Raw genomic sequence first — 14,447 nt, 5'->3', positions numbered from 1 at the left:
TGCTGAGGGCCAGGAAGAGGGAGGAGAGGGCCTCAGCAAAGCGTTTATGAATGAATGGGGTCCCTGGCTCTGTAGTCAGCCCCTCTTTGAGAAGACGACAGACCCCAGAGAAGGGAAGTAACTAACCCAGTATCACACAGTCAGTGCCAATCAGAGCAATAATGTCAAAGCTCCCCACCCCCACACTGGCCTCAGGGTTCCATATTCCCTATCAGAAAATCCTTTAAAATCTGGGTTAGACCTTGTGGGCCATAGAGAGCAGCCTGGGGCTCCCCAAAGAGTCTTCTGCTGTGATAAGTCACCTGTGCATCCTCCACGAAAGACAAGCTAGTGGCACAGACACCAGGAGTCCTGGGCCCCTCTTCTGCTCACGTGTGCGACATTTAGTGTTTAGTCATTACACAGTTTCTTGTCACCACCCAGCGCTTCTTTGAGAAACTGGCACAAACCTTGCAATACTTGGCTGGCTACTTCCTCATATCTCTTCCCAGATGGAAACAGGCTCCAGGCGTTCCCCTCAATAACTCTGGGGCCTGCAAGTGTCTTCCTGTCTGTATGACGTCATTGCAAAGCTGATTTTCAACCCTTCTAGGGGAGACCCCTGGGGAAGCGTCCCTGAAATTCAGGATGGGTACTTGTCAACACCAAGGTCTGACAGGGGCCCCTGGGGTGCCTTGGGGGCTTGTCATCACCCTTCAGAATTCCTGGATCCCATTCCTGCTCCACAAGCCAGTGAGGCCCAAGGCTAGTCTCTTGAGTGAGTCATTGGTACCTTGACCATTTTTGATAGCTTGAAAGCATTGCTTAGGTTCAGAGAGCTGTGTACGGGCTTGTAGGCACGGTCACGAGTTCATGGGTCTAGCCCTCGTCCGTAGGATCCACCTTCAGCCCCCGGAATGCAAGCAGAACTTAGAAAATGCCAGCTCAGCTCATTACCGCCCATGATGGGAATAGGAGGAGTTAAAGCCTTCAATAGTCTTTGTCTCTTCTCTTCATGACACAGAGCTGAGGGAGAGACCCCAGGGTTGTCGGGCACCTGCTATTCTGGTCACGTGCTAGGCTGAGGTAGAAGTAGACGCTGGTGTCTCCCTCAGTTGCTTTCTATCCTCTTCTTGAGACAGGATCCCTCACTGAATCGGAAGTCCATTGATTAGGCTAGAACTGGTCAGAGAGCCCAGGAATCTGCTTGTCTCTGCTCCCCCAGCTCTGGGGTTACAGGAATAGGCCGCTGTGCTCTGTCTTGGTGTGGATGCTGGGGATGCAAACTCAGGCCATCATCCAGCACTTCCTGGATGCCCCCAGAGGACAGTTTGCACTGAGTCTGGGTCTCCTTCACTGAAGAACCAGCTGTAGGCTCATGGTGAGTTGAGTCTTTCTGAATAGGAGCCAAAGATGGACTGTAGGAAGGCAGCATCACACCTTCATGCTGTTTTAATAATCCTGAAATCCAGGCCGCTGGAGAGGAATACCCCTTCGAGGTCACCTGGGCTAGCCAGGGTTTCGTAGGAGAAGCAGGCAGAGAGGGCAAACACTTCACTGACGGAGCCATTTCCCCAGCTTTCATCTCTTCCTTTTCAGGGTCAGGCTGAACATGGGACATTTCTGGAGTTCCTTGTTTTTAAGCCCACATCTTTCCCAAGCAGATACAGAAATCTTTCTCTGGTCTCAGCTGCAGATTGTGTCTCAGCTGGACTTTAGAAGGTTGTGGCTGGGAGATCTGGGGCACAAGGGTGGTCACTCCATCTAGTCTAAGACCACACGGAAAGTACTAGTGTCCCCACAAAGCCTTTTGCCCACCAGATCACACAGCATGGTCCTCTCATGTAAGTTCCCTTTGACAAATTGTCAGTTGCTTGGACTTGCCAGAGTGCCACCACCATCTGTTCCAAAGCACCTGGAACAGGCTAGTGACTCACAAGTCACCGCTGGGGTTGTGCGTGTTGGGGGAACTCTTAAAAGTGTCATTGGGGAGGACCTTAAATGATTGACTGCATACATCTTCGGCCTGGAGTTTTCAAGAAAGAGCCCTACAGTTTAAAGAACAGCTCATCACAAGAGAGGGTTTGAAGCACGCCACATTCAAGAGCGCCCACGTCTCTCCTGACCTAATAACCCATCTGTGTCACAGCCTGGCTCAGAACACTGGACAGAAGACTCTGGAGTGGGGAAAGTGGACTCAAGAAGCAAACGGTGAAGAAACGGCTTGCTGCACACTGCATAACTTTTATCCCAACCAGCCAGGGCCGAGGTCCTGACCTCCCCAGCTTCACACATTTGACACGTTCTGCCAACTCTGTCCCCACCCTGTGGGGGCCACAAGTCTCTCCCAAATAAGGACCCAGTTCTCAGGCAAGGATGATGGCTTCTTGACTGTAGGAACAAAAGGCGAGTGGTAATTAGAACACTTGCTGGCATTACTCCCCTTTCTGAAGAGAACGAGCCCCGCTAATGGCAGAATGGAATGTTCTAAGGGACTGCCTTCAATCCGTGCTCCCTAGCTCCCTCACTGGCTCTCGAAGACACGCAAATTAAGGGTCTGATTTTCTAATTTTCAGAAAATACAGGGCAAAAGCTTTCTGGATGGAAATGAGGTAGAGGAAGAATAGGACAAGAGAAAGGCAGTGAATGAAAAAGATGTAGACATTTATTTTCATTTTCAACTCTCTCTGTGATATCATGAATTAGTATACTTGAATAGTTCTCAAAGCAGAGGCCCCTTTCCTATTAGGGAAAACTCTCCTGTCCTTTTCTGAGGAGACAGGCAAGAAAAATGAGCAGTGGCCACATCAAGGTGTGTGCAGGGAGCCCGTGCAACATAAATCTGCAATAGTCGTTTATGAACGGGGGAGGGGAAGTCAATTTGAGAAGTAGCTTGGTCATTCCCCTAGCCCACAGTGAGATCACAATGGGGGAACCAGTGATAGAACTCGGGTCATCATGATTGACAGCACGACCTTCACCCGACGCACCACCTCACCATCCCTCCTCACCTGACAACTTTAAAAATATTTAATGTATTTGATTGCTTTGCCTGCATGCATGCAAGTGCACTGTGTACGTGGCTGGTGCCTGCAAAGGCCAGAAAAGAACATAGGATCCACTGGGAGCAGAGTTACAAACAATTGTTAACAGACAAATGTAGAGACACGTGGGTGCTGGGAGCAGAACCTGGGTCTTCCGCAAGAGCAGCAGGGGCCATCTCTGCAGATCCATGTAATGACTCCCTGTCGAGCATCTACTGTGCCAAGCATCATCCAGGGGCTATCGATACGGAGGGAAAGATGCAAACAAACACAACTCTGGAGTTTACATTCTAGTACAGAACATAAATAAGACGTGTGTAAACGGAAGAAACATTGCTTAGCGGCGGGGACTACAGAGAAACAATGGAAACAAAAGACAGGTGTCAGGAGAGGGGTGAAGCCTCAGAAGTACATAGCAAACCTTTAGAGCTGCATGAAAGAAACTATGGGCTGACAGATTGCATCTCAGTGGGCACAGGAAATCTTCGCTGACCAGCCTGGTTCCCTGTTGGTGGCTGTCAATACCTTTTCTCTGTAAGGACTTCTCTATCTCAGAGCTAGGCAATTTCTGATGAATTCGTTCTTTGTTTCTGCTGTGCACAGTGGGATGTTGGGCTACTAGATGCCAGGAGCACTTCCCTAGACTCTACCTGTGGTAGCTGGATATACCCTCAGATGTTTGCCAGGTTGGGATAAAAATCAGCCCTGGTTAAGCACTGCTGGAGTATCCCTTCCTATCAAAATATGGTTTCTGACCCTGTATAGCCAAAGATGACCTTGAATTTTTAATCTTCCTGCCTCCGCGTTCTGAGTGCCAGGATTAGAGGCTTATACCAACACATCCAGTTTATGCAGTGCTGGGGATCGAACCTAGGGCTTCATGTTTGTTAGGTGAGCACTCCACCCATTGAGCTACATCTGTAGCTTCAGGCCTGGGAACCTGATTGAGATGCAGACTCTGGGGCCTTGGGCCAGGTTGGCTCATTCAGCCCTTGGGTTTGAATAAGAGTGGCTGACTGTGCGGGCCACCTTTGAGAAAAACTGCTCTACCCTGTTACGGGGCCTCCTAGAGGGATGGTCCTTAAACTTCCCAGCATGTGCCAGAATCACTGGGTTACAAGGCCCTCTTCACATCGACTGAATTGGAATCTAAAGGGTAAGTTCACGGTAGCATTCTCTGTATTTACCAAGTTCTCTAGATGGCGCTGTGCACGCCACCACCCTTGAGCCCCAGCTTTAGACAGGTGGCTCTCACAGACTGGTCTTGGACCTGCAGGATGAGCATAACCAGGGTACCCATTAGAAATACAAACTGTGGGGGCCAGTGTGATGGCTCAGTGGGTAAAGGCACTTGTCACCAAGCCTGGGACCCATACAATGGAAAGAGAGACCAGGATCCCCCAAACTGTTCTCTGACTTTCACATACACACACGGCACATGCATCCCTCCAGAGACACACAACCAAAAACCATAACTCGTCACACCTCTCCTCAGCTCCTCAGACTCTCGGAGCTGGAACTAGGGTAGAACCCAACTCTCTGTGCCTACAAAGCTTCCAGATGCTAACAAACAAACAAATAAACAAACAAAAAACCCCAAAAACAGTGCCCAAACTGGATCCCGGCTATAACCTATAAACCTCAAGCACTAAGGGAATTCACCTCCTCCATGTGTGCCTCCTTAGGGTTTCACACTCTCTCAAAACTGTGGTTGGTGTTGCAGACTGGGGACCTGGGATGCAAACACATGACCCTGTGAGGGGGGGCATTTCACATTCAAGCTGTAGGAGATGTCAGCCACCAGGAGAAAGTGACGTGGCGAAGGGTAACTTCTCAGGGTTTTAGAAGCATCAACTTTGAAATTAGAGAATTGCCTTCAACTAGGAGGAGGAGACAAATGCCTGTATCCCCACTCTGGTTAAGATGAAACATCCCAGAGAAACCCGCTGTACTTAAAGAGTCTAAGTTCTTGTACAAAGGCATTTGAAGTGTGTGTGTTGTGGGGTGGGGCTAAGAGAGGAAGAGCCTCTGATGGCTAAACGAAGCCTCTTGTATCCCAATACACAAGGGGCTGGCTGCCCTGAGAGAGGCAATGCTATGCATACATTGAGGGTACCTCTGCAGCTTCTCAAGTCCATTGTCATCTCTTGAAGACATATATTTCCAGATCATCTCACATGGGTGTCCTACATTGAAATACAATGCGGTCATCTATAAACATGTTGGACCTCACTCGTAGTTCTCTAGGGATACACCTGGCCTGTGGGCTGTAGGCTGGACATGCCTGAAGCCAGCTGCAAGAGACACTCTGGAAAAGCCAATTTTCTGAACTATTTTTAAGGGACATACCAAGAACAGCATGGTGGTTACTTTCAACCTCACTGTGACCAGATCCCTGACAAACACTTCTTAAGGGAGGAAGAGTTCATTCTGACTCGTGATTCGAGGGGAAACACTGGGCAAGACATGATGTTGGGTGGCACGCTGACATCTCAGAGGATCGGGAGGCACAGAGAACTTGATCAAGACTGGGGTCAGGATACAGCCTAAAACATATTCCACCCCAGTGACCCATTTCCTCTATCTCCTAAATGATCCATATTCTCCTCAGATAGGGCCTCCTTAAATAGACTCATTCAACAATGAGCCTGTGGGGCATTTTACAATCGAACCCTAACCAATGCAGCTAGGAGAAGGCTCCATGGTGAAGGGTGGATCCTCAGAGCTTCAGGTTGGCCATTGGGTCATAAAACAAAAGAAGGTTAGGGGCAGGTTTTTGCCACATGGACACTGCACACAAATATCGAGCCCTATGCCACGAGACATTATCATCTGTTTGCTGTCAGGATGGCCACTAGGCTCAGCTGCCTCTCTGACCATTCTCACTAAAAACTAATGGCAGCTGCCAGGCTATGATGACCCAAAGTGTTTCCAGACCTGGCCAAAGATCTTGAAGGGAGCAAGCCTGTCTCACCCTGCAAAGTCCTGCATTCTCCTAGGAAGTGGGAAAGAGGGGTGAGGAATCGCTCCCTTCCACCACTCTCCAGGAAGCCTGGCCGAGGACCAGTCCAGCAGCCTGGAGTTCAGGACCTAGCTGGTGATGGCTGAGACAGACTTCTTGCAGCCATCTTGAGCTCAGGTGTTCCCCTGGCTGGCTGAGCTCAGGTCTCCTAAGGGTAAATATGGGCAATCCAGCCTCTTACCTTGCATTTCTCTAGCTCTGCTCCCAACAAGCCTTTTGTTCCCTATACCCAAGCCTCATCTGCTTCCAACCTGAGATGATCGGCAACCTGCTGGACTCACGCTGCCCGTTTAGAATACCTGCACAGTTGTGGACTGCAGCGTGTATCCTACACAAATAGAAGCTGCTAACCAAACCTGTCCTGGGGGAAGAGAACAAGGGCCTCTCCTGTTGGAGTGGCGTGGATGGTGGATACACTCCAGGCAGGGCTCCTCTGAATTCACAACCTCCCAAGCAAGAGAAGAAACTGCTTGGCGGCAGTGAGTTAAAGGATGTTTGTATTTATTAACTCTTTCAAAACCCGCCCTTCGCCTACAGCTGTGATGAATCTGCGTGTGCAAGGATCTCCATGGTCTTTGTAATTTCCACCCCGTAAACTGTTCTGGGAGAGAATTTCTGATCCAAGCCCCATTGATGTACGTATCAGATGACAATCGCCAGGGTCAGCTGCACCAGGTTCAGGCCACCAACACACCCCTGCTCTGTTACCAGGGCTCAAAAGAACAAGGACTCTGAGACTCAGGCTGAAGAGAGAAGATGTATTTGCTATGGGAATTCCTCAGAGTCTATCACCTTTACCTTGACCCGAGGAGGCAGCTACAGACGGATGCCTAACGAATCATCATTGTGGCCAGAGAGAGGAAAGAAGACACTTCCTGCTTCACAAAGATGAGACTGGAGGTGAGTGCACACATACTCTACAGGAGCCAAAACAGTCTTCTGTCTTGTCCAGTCTTCTTCCAGAGGAAGAGCCTCCAGGCTTGAGTGACTTTGGAGGCTTAGCTTCTTCCTCTGTAATATGGCTTCACCTAGGTTCTTGTGGGGTGCGCACGAGGCTACCATCCAGTGTACAGCATGAACACCATGGGGTAGCCACGTGAACTGAAACAGCTGTGCAGAGAGGGGGCGTGCAGGGTTCAGCCAAGGGTGGCTTCCTGGGTCTAACCTGCCAAATGCTCTAGGGTCTGAGGTGAGGGTCACCCATGTTCAGTAGTTTCTTGTGCCCCCTTGAATTCAGGAAAGGGAAGTATGGTAGTCTTGGGCAACTTCCCAGGGTTGCGGGGAGGGCAGCTGGGTCCCTCTGAAAGCACATGCAGGGATTAGGGTCCCTGGGGACATAGCAGAAGGACGTAAAGGGCAGGACTCTGTCTGCCTTCATTTCAAACGCTGAGTAAAGTAGCCACATCCCATCACAAGGCTCGGAGGCAATGAGGTGGAGGGGCTTGTTACAAGTTGGACAGCTGCAATAATTGCATGGGTAGGACACAGAATGCTCACCAGGATGTTCCCGAAGCTTCTGTAGAAGAATGCTAGGTTCTTACAGACAGGACAGAGTGGATGCGGCAGGCATGGATGTTTTTATTCAATATGGCTCTATTAATAAGAGAAGATATTACGTACATGGCTCTTGAGTCTCTTGGTGACTTTAATTCCCCTCCATCCCATTTCCCTTCTGGTATACTAAGGAGTTTGTTCACAGAATCTCGGGTCGCATGGGAGCACATTCCTGTGACTTCGGCCTGAAGGATGGTGTTTTCTGGGGAAGATGGAGTTGCTGGATTTGATGGTGGGAAATGGAGACCGCTCTTTGTTCTGGTCCAGTTTCGAGGAGCAATTTGATCACTAAGACTCTTGTAGAATGGGTCCTAATCTTGAAATGAGATCTACCTCCATCCCTTTCCCTTTGCTTTCTGTCTTTCAAGGAAGGCCCATTTGCATACGCCATGGTTATCTGCAGCCATGGTTACTTAAGGACAGTCTGCTGTGACAGTTCCCAGTGGGAATTGCCCATCCAGGAGGCCCGGTCCCCATGCCTCACCCTATCTGCTCTGTTTACCTCAGAACAATTACAACCTGAAGTGAAGTCCACCTGCAGACAAAGTCAGATGTTTGGTTCTGATAAAACTCAGCAGGACTGCCTGGAAAAGACACACTCCTCCCTGTCCCTGGGTCACGCATGAGCTCAGACCCACAAAGGTGTAACCAGGACACAGGTTGAAGAAGGACACGGCCTCCGATGGTTTTAAAACCACCAAGTGGCTACAAACAAGTTTGGTGTAGAAGCATGAGGACCTGAGTTTGATTCCCAGAATCCATGTTAGAAAAAAAAAAAAGGGCTGATCATGAGGCCAGGAAGATGGCTCGGTGAGTAGAGGTGCTTGCCACACAAGCTTGGTGACCTGAAGAGGAACAAACTCCATAAAGTTATCCTCTTGCCTTCACTTGCATGGCATGGTATACACAAGCCCATACCCACACATCTCATTCAATAATAATAATAATAATAATAACAACAACAACAACAACAACAACAACAACACTATAAACAGTAAGCTGGGCATGGTGGTGTATGCCTGCAATCTTCAGGCTTGGGAGGTGGAGACAGGAGGCTATATCAGCTAGCCTGCCAACTGGTGAGCCCCAGGTTCAGTGAGAGACCCTGTCTCAAAATAAAATAGTGTAGAGAGTAGGAGCAGAAGATACCTGGCATCTGACATCAATGTCTGATCTCCATGTGCATGCACGCCTGCACACACATGAGTGCACACAGACACATACACATGCATACGATTGATACACATGCACACAAGAAGAGCTAGCGACCAAGTGTACTGAGGATGCCAAAGAAGGTTCTAGTTCCAGAGGTAGCAAGGGCTTTCCTTGTCTGTCCAGGGCTGTCACAGCTGGAAGATGCAGCAAATATCTACAGAGGGCTAAACGGTCCCCACCCCCACTCCCCAATTCCTGTACACCTGGAATCTCAGATTCTACTTAATTTGGAAATGGTCTTTGTTAATATCATTAATTATGAATCTTTGGGGAGGGGGAATTCTTGATATAAAATCTTCCTGGGCCTTACTCAACAGCTGGCATCCTTCTATAAGATATCCTGAGAGGCACAGGCAGAGACCACATGGAGAAGTTCTATATAGACAGAGGTAGAGACCGGGGAGCTACAGTTGCAAACCAGGGAGCATGAGCAGCCATCAGAAGGTGCATGAGGCAGGAAGGCTCCTTCCCGTTAGCTTTCTGAGGAAGCAAACCTCTGTGGAAACCTTGGTTCTGTATTTCTGCCTTACAGAATTGAGAGTAGACAGTGACCCTGGTTTGAAGTCATTTGCCATATGGTAGCCCATTGCCACAGACCACGAGTGCTGGGGATGGAACTCATGTCCTCATGTTTGGGCATAAAGTGCTTTACTAACGGGGCCATTTCCTTGACCTCTATGACCTTTTCAAATTTCACTTTCCATTGAGGGCAAGATGGTCACCCCTCTAGATTTCATTGGATAAACAGAAGCCATGAGCGGTTATGACTTCATTTCCAGGCCTGGCAGCTGCCCAGAGCCAACCCTTCAACACCATCATCCTCCATCTCCCACCCCACCTTCAGAAGCACTTGTGGGTTGACTCTTGAGACATCAAGCTTCTTGACAGCAAGTCTAGATATACAACATTTAAATAATTCATATTGACGGGAAATGAAATCGTTGTGTAACTGACTCTCTGCTCATTCCACCTGCAGAGTCGATAAACGTCACTCCTTTGATGCCAAACAATTGCATGGGATGCAAAGACTGCAATAGACAGGCCGATGTGCAGCTACCATTCACAGTTACAGGAAAAGGCAGAAGATGGTCGAACTCCCAGTTATCAGGAGATAACAAGGTACTTAGCCCAATGAGCATTTTGTCCATTCCTGTGTCTATGTGACCAGCCTCCTGTTTGAGGCTCTCTCTGGAATGCTGTGGGCCGCACAGGGATGGTCATCCCTACAGGTCATGGGACCTATAACAAACAGGCCCACTTTCTTTGCTATTGCTCTTCACCAGAGCAATGCTCAGTTGCCTGGAGGCCCACAGATGCTCTGGGGACAGCCCCAGGTGAAACAAGTGGCTGAGGTGGACCATGAGGGCAAGAGAATCCCAGATAAGATCATTGAGGAGCTACACGTCTCTATTGTCTGTGCCCGGTGCCAGAGTTGGTGGCGGTGAAGAGCTCCCTTTCTCTCAGGCTTGAGAACTGCCCCACCTCTTAGTGCCCCAGTTTCACCATCTACATGCGAGGAGAACAACATCCTATTTCTTGTAGCGTCGTTGTGACATTTAAGTGAGATCCACTGTGGAGAAGGTTCCACACAGGACTTGAACAGCCAGCGCTCTGCACACACCTGGCTCTTTTCAATCCTTTGATCAGCTACTTGGAAACTGCTGGCAGTAGCATGGTGCCCTAGAGGACATATCTGCCACCAACCTCCTGTTCCATGGCCCTGCTGGGCACAGGTACAGAGTGAACACTCTTGTTTGCATGTGTCAAGGTATCATAGGGATTGGGGGGGGGGGTTAGAGGTTAAGAGCACTTGCTGATCTTTCAGAGGACCTGGGTTTTGTTCTTGCACCCACATGAGAGCTTGCAATTGTCTATAATTCCAGCTCTAGGGGATCTAATGCCTTCTTCTGCCCTCTACTGGCACCACACACACACATGCACACACACATGCACAGTACTCATATATATAAGCAGGTAAACATTCATACAAGCAAAATGAAAAGAAATAGATGAATAAGAGGAAGCATCCTCATGAAGAATATTGGAAGAACTCCTTCCCTGGGAAGATGTAAACAATGTCTTTGCTAGCTTCATGAGGTTCCCAATGACAAACCGAAGTAAAATTCCACCAGTTTGCCCTGAGAAACCAACATGTTTATCAGGCTGTCTTATAGAGCAAAAGTGACCCCCCAGCAGATCCACTAGGTCTTTGTCAGTCATGGGGGTTGGCCTCCCCATAGCCACATAGATGGACCCCCACACACCCTCATTTTACCTCCTCCAGCCTACACACTTAAGCCTCTTTGAGAACTTACGCACAAAACTAGGGCAGATAGAACTCCATTCAATGGCTGGGGAGTAGCTAAAATCTGAGGTCAGGGTCCTCCTATGAATGACGGTGTCCAGAAAGGCCAGTGTGAGGGCGTTTTGCAAGAAGGCACAGCTGTTCCAATGAAGAGGTGGCTGTTGGCTTGGAGGACAGTATGCTGCAACAGAGGAAGACTAGATATATGTGCCACTCGCAGGTCCTTGATGGTCACCCCTTGGGCATCAGTGACAGCTGCTGGGCTAGCTCCGGCTAGATGGGGGTGGGGACTGCTAATAAACAAAAGTCTTCCAATGAAATTGTCTTGTGCACTTGAACACCCTCCCCTAAAGCCATGACAGAGGGATGCGGCTCTTAAAAATGAGACTGCCAATCATAGACCAGTGGGTGGCTTTATTGGCTGGGTGACAGCAGGGAGGTCTCTCTCTCTCTCTCTCTCTCTCTCTCTCTCTCTCTCTCTCTCTCTCTCTGTGTGTGTGTGTGTGTGTGTGTGTGTGCATACAACAGCATCCACCTTGTGTGGAAATCTTTAGGTCTCTCTCTCTCTCTTTGTGTGTGTATGTGTGTGTGTGTGTGTGTGTGTGTATAACAGCATTCGCCTTGTGGGGTAGACAGAAAGAAATGTGGGTGCACACTGCACAGTACACAGTGATGGCCAATGAAGGTCATTGTCTCATTGTCTATCGTACCACGTCTAGAGGTGGCTGTGACTCAGTGACCCTGCAGAGCCCCACCGCACCTAGTGCCTCGCCTTCCTCTCCCACTTGCTCCAGCTAATCGCATTACCAAGATTATCTCCCGGTAGTCACAGAGCTGCAGCCCAGGGACTTGGGTTTAATCTCGCTTTAATAACAGGTTTTTAAACACATTTGAAAACAAAATTGTGATGCCCTTTTATCCCTCTGGTTAAGCTAAGTGCCCTTCCTGATACACAGTAATGTGCTGGGGCTTGTGCTGTCCGTTGTCTTAGAGAAGAATGTGTGTGTGTTGGTTGAAAGAAGGTTGGGAGCCAGGAGTCAGGGGATTTCCACTCTCAAATCCCCCTGGCAACACAGGAAACGGCTTCCCAGCGCCGGGACCCATCTCACATGAAAACTACCTTGTTGCAGTGTAGCAGAGCCTGCAAACTCACTATGAAAACGAGGGCTCTGATTCGGGAGTAGACTTGGAATGCTGTTTTTGTCTTGAATTTATGGAAAACGTAAAGTTTTACTCTCGCTGGCAGTAGCAAGACGGTGACTGACTTTCTGGAAGTTTACGAAGCCCTTAGTTTCCATTGATTATAAAGTCACAGCCCAAAATGCTGCCTCTGAGGATAAAACAGAGAAGGAACTCCCTGGGCTTCAAGGTGAGTAGAGAGGCCAGGTGGCTACTGAAATTTATTCTCTTATTTTAACATTCCCTCACAGACCACCCCCCACCCCAAGCCTAGATTTTTATCAAGAACCTGCCCCTTCCTTGGTACCCTACAAGCAATACGATCCCTAATCTCATCATTAGTCACACATTCCTTTGGGTAGATTCTGCTTAATCCTCATGACCTCTTAAAATGTCATATCAAGGAACATACTGGCAATCTCTCTTTTTCCTGTGTTAACCGCGGTAACGTCTGCGCCTGCCTGGAGGTGCCTGGGCCAGCATGCACTGGAGATATGGAGAAAAGGTGGTACCAGGTACCTGAGCACCGCACTTGGTACCCATGGCTCCCATCCCCCTCCTCTGCCTCGGTGGGATCATGCTACCCTCTTTCCCCTTCACAGACAGAGGAACAGAAGCTATGCATGGGTGACCCCAATAAATGACTATAAGGGTGTTAGGGAGATCGCTTGGCTGGTCATGCAACCATGGGACCTGAGTTTAGATATCCAGCATGTATGTAAGATGTTGAGTGGTAGTGTGGCCTTTAATCTCAACCCTGGGGAGGTGGAGACAGAAGGACCCTAGAGCTCACTAGCCAACTGCTCTAGCTGAGCTGGGGAGCTCCGCTTGGTGAAAGATTCTGTCTCAAAAACTAAGGCAGAGGAAGAGTGATTGAAGAAGACACTTGACATTGATCCCTGGCCTCCCCAAGCATATATACACAAGTGCACACACACACACACACACACACACACACACACACCCCCACACGGGAACATGCCCCCAACTTGCACATACATGAACACAAAGATACAATGGTGATGGATGTATCCAGCCACAGGCACGTAGTGTTCACTGTGTATCAGGCTGTATCTATCAGAACTTCCCCATCATGACCTATCCATAGGTATGGAGACCTTTAACCTCCACCCAATGTTACAGAGCTAAGAGCTGCTGGGTCCCACTCTGGCCCTGCAAGGACTGATATCCTGGTAACTGTTTGAGAACTTCTTCCTTCCAGCTGGCTCTGCAGGGCTCCTTACACGTGGTCCCCAAGTGGATGCCACTCTTTTGGAAGACTCTGGGAAGTTTAGGAGGTGAGGTGTCGCTGGAGGAAGTAGATCACTTGGGGTGGGACACAGGTTCCCTCACCTCCCCACCATCTCTGCTTCCCATCTGCCATGGAGTGAGTAGCTTCCTCTTCCACTATACTTACGACAATGGTACATAGTAACATCAGCCTTCCGGGTGCCACTGTGATAAAGTCACCTAAAAGTGCTGCCTCCTTTTTCTCACAGCCAGGGCCCTCCCAACACAGCCCATTTCAGGAGTGCTCATCCGAATCTTTAGGTTGCTTTTGTATGGAGGGTGAAGATCGTGTCTCTGCTGCACAGGCATAAACCTCAGCATCCCCATCAGAGGCCCTGGGACCAGCAGCAGGTGCACTTAGGAACTTGGGAAGGTCCAGATTCCAGGGCTCCACTCAGACTCACTGGGTCAGAATCTTGGGGTGGTGATGATGGGGGTAGCAATCTGGACTTGAACATGGGCCTGGGTGGTGTGAGTGCCCATGGGAGGTGATATGCTGCCTCCCTAGCTCGTTCTCCTGAGAACTGCTGGGTTAACTTTGCTCTGTTGTCTCGGCCAGGACCATTCTGCTTGCTGGAGGATTCTCTTCCAGTCTCTATCTCTGCACCTGCACCACTCTGAAATGTTTGCTTTCTTCCACGTTTGTGTGTGTGCGCACGTGTGCGTGTATGTCTTAGGGTTTCTGTTGCTGTGAAGAGACACCATGATTATGGTAACCCTTATATAGGAAAGACATTTATTTGGGGTGGCTTCTACTTTCAGAGGTTTTGTCCATTATCCTCATGGTGAGGCATGGTGGCATGCAGGCTGACATGGTGTTGGAGAAGTAGCTGGGTGCCCTACATCTTGGCTTGCAGGC

Source organism: Arvicola amphibius, chromosome 6 (assembly GCF_903992535.2).
Source record: "Arvicola amphibius chromosome 6, mArvAmp1.2, whole genome shotgun sequence".
Taxonomy (NCBI): domain Eukaryota; kingdom Metazoa; phylum Chordata; class Mammalia; order Rodentia; family Cricetidae; genus Arvicola; species Arvicola amphibius.
This window is presented reverse-complemented; position numbering follows the sequence as displayed.